The sequence below is a fragment of the Corvus brachyrhynchos genome, unplaced genomic scaffold, assembly GCF_000691975.1.
Source record: "Corvus brachyrhynchos isolate BGI_N302 unplaced genomic scaffold, ASM69197v1 scaffold1728, whole genome shotgun sequence".
NCBI classification, from domain to species: Eukaryota; Metazoa; Chordata; class Aves; order Passeriformes; family Corvidae; genus Corvus; species Corvus brachyrhynchos.
The window spans coordinates 19,277-25,877 of NW_008239712.1; the positions used below are offsets into that span (position 1 = coordinate 19,277).

General features: G+C 43.3%; 1 long non-coding RNA gene across 3 annotated transcripts; it reads right to left on the reverse strand.

Annotated features, from left to right (window-relative positions):
* Window positions 1-6: 6 nt before the first annotated feature.
* Window positions 7-4,255, reverse strand: LOC108448682. 3 transcript variants are annotated; one of them, XR_001864645.1, is made up of 6 exons: window positions 4,166-4,255; window positions 3,754-3,953; window positions 961-1,134; window positions 643-708; window positions 185-301; window positions 7-101 (listed from the first exon to the last, which is right to left on the reverse strand). It is a non-coding gene; the product is annotated as an uncharacterized LOC108448682 (long non-coding RNA). The 3 variants fall into 3 exon arrangements; XR_001864646.1 differs by having other exon boundaries at window positions 961-1,154; window positions 3,754-4,218; XR_001864644.1 differs by having other exon boundaries at window positions 3,754-4,216.
* Window positions 4,256-6,601: the final 2,346 nt, after the last annotated feature.

Consider the following 6,601-nt stretch of genomic DNA (forward strand, 5'->3'; position numbering starts at 1 on the left):
CACTGTCAGCAGCTCTGCCACTGCTTGTTCAACCCCTCGTGCTGCTGGTTCACGTTCTTTCCTGCTCTTCCTCGGGTTCCTCTTGCCTTCATTCCCCATGTCTGGAAGAGCAGAGGGGGATTTAAACTCCATTTAATGAAATTGGGCCTATGAACCACAGTTGGACAGCTGTGTGCTCCCTTACCTCAGAAAAGAAACAGCTTGATACTCAGGAGGGTGTTGAAGGCGATGCTCTTTGCCAGCAGGACTCTCAGGCCCAACACAGCCATGGACAGCATGTTCACTCTGTGCCCTTCAGGATCTGCTCAGAGACCAGAAAAGAGGGGAGAGATCATGGTCTACGTTTGGATGTTGTGCTCATGGCAGAAAGTGGAAAAAATCCCAGCTGGTGGCTTTGGGGAAAGGAAGAGCAGGAAAGGAAGAGACGATAGAGAACACGGCAACAGCAGGGGAGCCCAGGGTCTGTCTGTGTTGCTTTTGGCTTCCTGGGGCTTGTGTGTTAGTGCAGGAGCAACCTTGGAACAGCAGCTTGTGTCTGGTGAATATGTTGTGTTCTGACTCCTCTGCCCTGGAGAAAATACATTTCCATGCCTTTATCCCCCAAACAGCAACGTAACTTCACAACCTGTTTGGGTAACTCACCTTGTGCTGAGGGGGCTGTGCTGTTACAAACCCGGTTACTGGCCCCTGGTTCTTCAGCCTCCTCTTCTGTAGTATCATAAGGAAATTCACATTTTAAATAAATAGATTGTGTCTTCCCTCTTCCTCCCAAAGTTATTAAACAGTTGAAATAATTTCTTTCAGATGCTTTGAAACATCATTCATCTCTCCCTGCTGAAGAACCCAATGTCTTTCTCATTTCTGCTGGCTGCCCTGGGCAATGCTGACAAGCAGGAGAACACTAAGCCCCACAGGCCACTGTCCCTTGAAATATGTTACAGCTGTTGCACCAAACCGTACCTGGCAGTATTGTTATCATGCTGCTGTCGAACTTGTCCGTGCAGGGCATCTGTGTTGTCGAAGAGGATCTGTTCTGTTCATATATGTCCTCCAAGTTCTTTGTATGGAAAATTGTTGGCAGAGGTGTTGTTTTCCCAATGCTGCCATCTTCTGATTTAGTTGATTTCTCCACCTCTGGGACAGAAGTTTTTGGACTGTATGTAAAAAACCCATGGTTTGGGCATGACTGATTTTACTGCAGGCTTGCCCAAGTGCTGAGTGAGTGAAAATTCACATATACTCCAGCTGTGACTAATCTGTAACATTCTCATTTACTGTCTTTTATGTCATTATTCCTTGCCATAAGACATACAAGTAATGAAATAAGATTGCTTAAAGTTGCAGCAGCTGTCTTACAAGGAAACGGTGTCAAAAGAATTTAGCAGCCAACAAATCATTGTGGTACCATCGTTTCTTTTATAAACAAAATATCTTTTCCTCTAGGTCAAGTCATACATGGAAAATCAAGGGTTATCTCAAAAACCAATGTCAGGACTTAACTGAGATTAACAATTTGAATTAGAGTAAAAATATGGAACTGAAAGGAATCCTCCAGCATCCTTCCTTGCCAGAAAGGGCTCAGCTTATGAAAGGCTGTCCGACATATCCACAAAGATGTACGTGTCTGCTTTGACAGGAGCTTTCTGAGGGGTCTCTTGGTAAAGGGAAGGCCATTGGGCTTTTCATTTTGCCTGGTGTCTGCCTTGCAGGTGGGTCAAGAGATCCCTTAGCTCTAACATTTTGTTCATCACAGGGTACTGATCGAAGTTTGATCAAGGGGCTCTGATTTTCCACGCTTTCCCCATCAGCCCTATGCCACCTCTGAGGAACTGAGGTGAAAGCCAAACCATGCTCTGCCAGAACCTCCTGGGTCGGCTCCTCTGATCCAACAGGCAGAACTACACACTTGTCCACACCTACAGTAACCAGACACCCAACAGAAATCAAACTTTTCCTTCCCAGGTGTTGTACTGTGGTTTGCCAGAGCCTGTCAGCCCTGTGCATTCTGTGTTCTCTGAGAAGACCTTGAAAGGCTTTTCATGTGGTCTCCTCTCCAGGCTTTCCAAACAGCCAGAATACAAACAAGCTGCTTCTCTGCAAGAACTCCCTGGGCAAGATCTTCAGCAAGAAATAATGCACACAGTGCAATTGTAGTTCATAGAGCAGAAGATTTGTTTTGTCTGAGCCCAGAGGCCTCACCTGAGTCCCACGAATTTACGTTACCTGACAATACCATGTCAGGTAACAAAGCCATGAATTCCTACCACTGCTTGGTTGTGGAAGGGATTTGTGGTTTATGTTCTGGCATTTTATAAAGAAAAAGTTGTACTTCTCCTTCAGTCCTATAAAGTCTCAGGAAGAAACCTATATTCCACAAAGAAATGGGGCTCAGCATTCTTAATGACTGTTTAATCTGGAATAATCCAACCTGAACCAAAAGAAAAACCTTCAGTGTCCTTAGCTGACCCTCAGGACGATATGCCTGGAGTATCCCACAGTGACACTAATGGATGCTACTTTATGTCATTTTCACTTGGGGAAATTCTCAGAAGGACTAAAACCAACAATAATAATAATAACAATAATGACAACGACAATAATATAGTATGTAATATATAATACATAACCAAGATGAAATATAATAATGTATATCTTCATGTGTACATCTTAAAATACATAATAGTATCTCCCAAAGGAATTCAAAACCAAAAGGGTTTTTGATTGCTCAAATCCTGGAAATTTTGGCTTCAACTTACTAAGTATTTCCGCAGTCTCAAGAGGGACTTTGATACTTAAGGCTCAATATCTTTGACAAGGTTCAAATTCAAACAGCATCCCAGAGTCTCTGTCAGCTCTGAAAATATCCTGTCTTTAGCTAGAAGAAGAAAATCATTGAACAGCATGGAAGGAAGAGATCTTTCTTCAGAATGATATCTTTGCATTTCTTTCTCCCTATGGAATTGGAAGTGCACCGAGATTGTTCCCAAATCCATGTTTATTCCCATGCAACATATCCTACAGACATGGGCATATCTTAGGCAGCACCCAAGGGAGTCCCATGCCCTTCTGGAAGGAGAGCAGGAGGTTTTAGGGATGTAAAATAACATGGGACATTCTTGCAGCACTTTCAAGACATGCAGACCTCTGAAAGCACTGCAACAATTCCTAAGGGATGCACCTGGATCTTTAGGATAACACAGATCAACATTACAAACTTCTCTGCCACCCCAACATTCACATTGCCATAGAAAAGCTTGGGGTGACATCCACCTTTTTTGTACATCATGGAATTCCAAATAAAGATAGGAATAGCTAAGGCTTCCTATAATCCCTGCTCCCCACATTGGTCTTTTCAGAGCCCACACAACTGGGGAGCCAAGGGTCTTTCATTCCAGGAGCTCTTGGATATGAGGCAAGAGGTTTAAATTCTTGTGAGAATTTAAGCCCAAGGCTATTTAATCTCCTTCCTCCTCTGTCCCCATGGCAGTGGAATTACTTACCTGGGGACACTGCTGAGTGTAGTGCCAGTGTCAAAAGTTCTCAAAGCAGAGGCAGTTACCGATCTGTCTCAAAACTCCTCACCCCTGGGAGCTCTTCACTTAGCTCTGCATTTCTGGCCTGGCTGGAGAGCGAGTGCACTCAAGGGATTATTGCAGCTGAAGATTCTTACAGTGAACCCAAACCTTTACATTCCTTTGTCTGCCCCCACCTTAATTTTAAATGAAGTTTTAGAAATAAAGAAATGGCACTTACTTGGTACAACTGTGAGCGTCGTCCCTGGTCCAAACACGAGCTTATCTGTCCTCACAGTGCTAAGACTTATTCCAATAACTCATTCTTTCCTCAGGTGTTCAAAAGTGTTGTAAAACAGGAGATGAAAAGCCAGATATTAGTCCTGATTTTCCATGGGTGCATGTCCATGAGGGGATCCAGAGGTACATTTACTTCCAAAACTGGAAAGGGAAAAAAAGTTCATTGAATAGTTCCATGATTTCAAATAGCTTGACTGAGTACAGAAGTTCCAAGTTCTTCCTTTCTTCCATTGTTTAGAACCCCAATGAGCTCTTTTAGCTTTCCAGGGTAAAAGGAACTAGAGAAAGAAGGTTCTATTTCTGTACTTAATCATTACAGTCATCCATCCCTTTTCTTTCCCAAAATACCTCACCTTTTTTCCTTCTTTGGGCTTTTGTGCAGGTCCCTATGCTGTTTATATCACTGTGATACTCCCGATACCCAAAAACACTGTGATCTATTTCATAGCAAAAACTGTCTCTGTTCCACTACACAGAATTTTGGATTATACAGGCAGTCACATGACTCCTTCAGTGGTTTAAGACCCAACGTACCACATGAAGAAACACCACATGTCTTTCAAGGAAGGATCTAAAATAATATCCAAAATGTTGAGTTGTAAATGAGAACTTGGGGATGACATGACAGCTCTGCAAAGTCTGAGGGACTTAAGCTGGATAGAAAGCAGGAAAATAATCAGTACTTTTGGTGTTATTTCAAAGCATTTCTGAAAATTCTTCTGCCTTGCTGGAAGCTGTCCTCTTTTTCTCCTTTGTTTCAATGCTCAGAAGCTGGAGGAATGTGCCCTCTGGGCTTTTAGAATTGGCATCTGGGGGTCGTTTAGTACCTTAGAAAGTCTTTATGCTGTTTTAGGTAAGAGGAGAAGGTGGGCAAAATGATTGTTCTTTGTTATGTAGAGGTGCTGTACCCTTGGGAGTGAGGATCAAAGAGTAAAGGAGGTGCTACCCATTGACCAAATCCTTCATGATATTCAAGCTCTGTATCAGAACCCCTTGATGGCCAGAGGCAGACTCAGCTTCTGAGACTCTGCAGCTTCAAGAGCCCAGCCGTGCCTTTTGTAACAAAGGAAGGGCTCATTGAGTCTGTGCCCATCAGGATGGGAAATGGAGGTTCTCATGATGACAAAGGCTGGGAGCTTCTGGCACCAAGGTGAAGGCTCTTGCTTCACATGAAGATTTGCAGCTACAGAGTAGACTCAGAGCTGTCCTATGAAATGAGGAGCTGGGAGCTCTGTCAAATGAGGTGTCTGAGCCCATCACCCCTAAGCCACAGAGGAGAACCTGAAAAAGTGGTGAGTGATAGCAATGGAAGGCTCTGTGCTGCTGGACCAGCCATCACCTTGCCATGGACTTGAACTGGGGCCACTTTCAAAAGACTTGCAGAACTTATTGCAACTGCAGTCCATTACCCCTACTTCTCTTCCTAGTGGTACTAATGGTAGGGCAACGGGAGACCTGGGAAGCAGCAGGATGGCTCTGGGAGTGATGCCTTAAAGACCTAGAAATAAAACAACACGCTTTTGAGACAGTATTAGTATAGGAGGTAATATAAAGGCTGGTCTTTACTGGAGGTCTCCAAAGGGCAGATATGGAAAAATGCCCACTCCGCAAAGATTTAGTACAGTTTTATAAGTCTGGCAAATTAGCATAATTGAAAAGAGTCCCCAGTTAGAAGCACAAGTGTTGAAGTAATTGGTTCCCTCTTTGGTTCCACCTCTTCTGTAGCCCCCCTTTAGATAGGAGCTAAACTTTGTTTATGAAAATGTGTCTGGGGAGGGTATTTCATCCTTGTCTCCCAGGAAGAACCAAGATAGGATAGGGGACTTGGACCCCCAGGGTTTGGAGCCTCCGGAATGTGTTTTGTCTTTCTGTCTGTGAGGGTAGGGAAAAGGTAGGGAAAAATACTGGGGCTAGCTAGGAACTCTATAACTATACAGCAATAGCTTATAGAGCTACAAATATATATGATGGATATATAAAAGCAAAAAGCATTCTGACATCAGAGTGGTTGGAGGAATGGGTTAAAAGCAGAAGTGAGAACTCTAATCAAGTGAGAAAGCAGTGGGAAATCTGGGTAGGAAATGTGACGAATGGTATGAACAAGACAGGTTTAATAATAAAAAACCCCAAATAATTTGTGTATAATGATAAGAAACCAAAGGGCTGAAAGGGGTGTATAGGTACAAAAATGCTGCTAGCGAGGATTTTCTTGCTATTTTCTAAGTCCGTGAGAGATTTTTCTCTCTCACAGAAAAGGTAGCAGGGAATGTAAACAACCAAGCCACCTGCAACCTTGAAAAGTCTTGTTCATGGTATAGTAGAAAAATATTTTGACAATGGATGTTTTAGGATTTTGGCCAATCACCCCAAGGGGTGGCTGATCCTTTGTCCAATTAGACTATGAAGAAAAAGTCTATAAAAGAGTTTGTAAAATAATTAAATAAATCAATCTTGCTGCACAATTCCTGCCTGCTGGATCTTCTCTCCTCCTCCTCCCTATAGCTGCGGGACACGGTGATATACCCTAGGGCCCAGGCCTGCAGTAATATATAAAAATAATTTTTCCATGTGGTTCAAAGCAGTTGTAGGTGTGCTTAACAACTCATCTAGGCACAAACCGACGCTGTCGTACTGGTCTGGAAAGGTGTGTTTAGCATATTGCGCACCTCCATTCCTGAAAACTCAGTTCGGGAATTATTAGACTGGGCTACTTTAAAAGGGATTTCCATAGACAGAGATACTGCCCTGGACTTTGCCTTATGGCAGGAACTCGGCTGTGCTGTCCGACA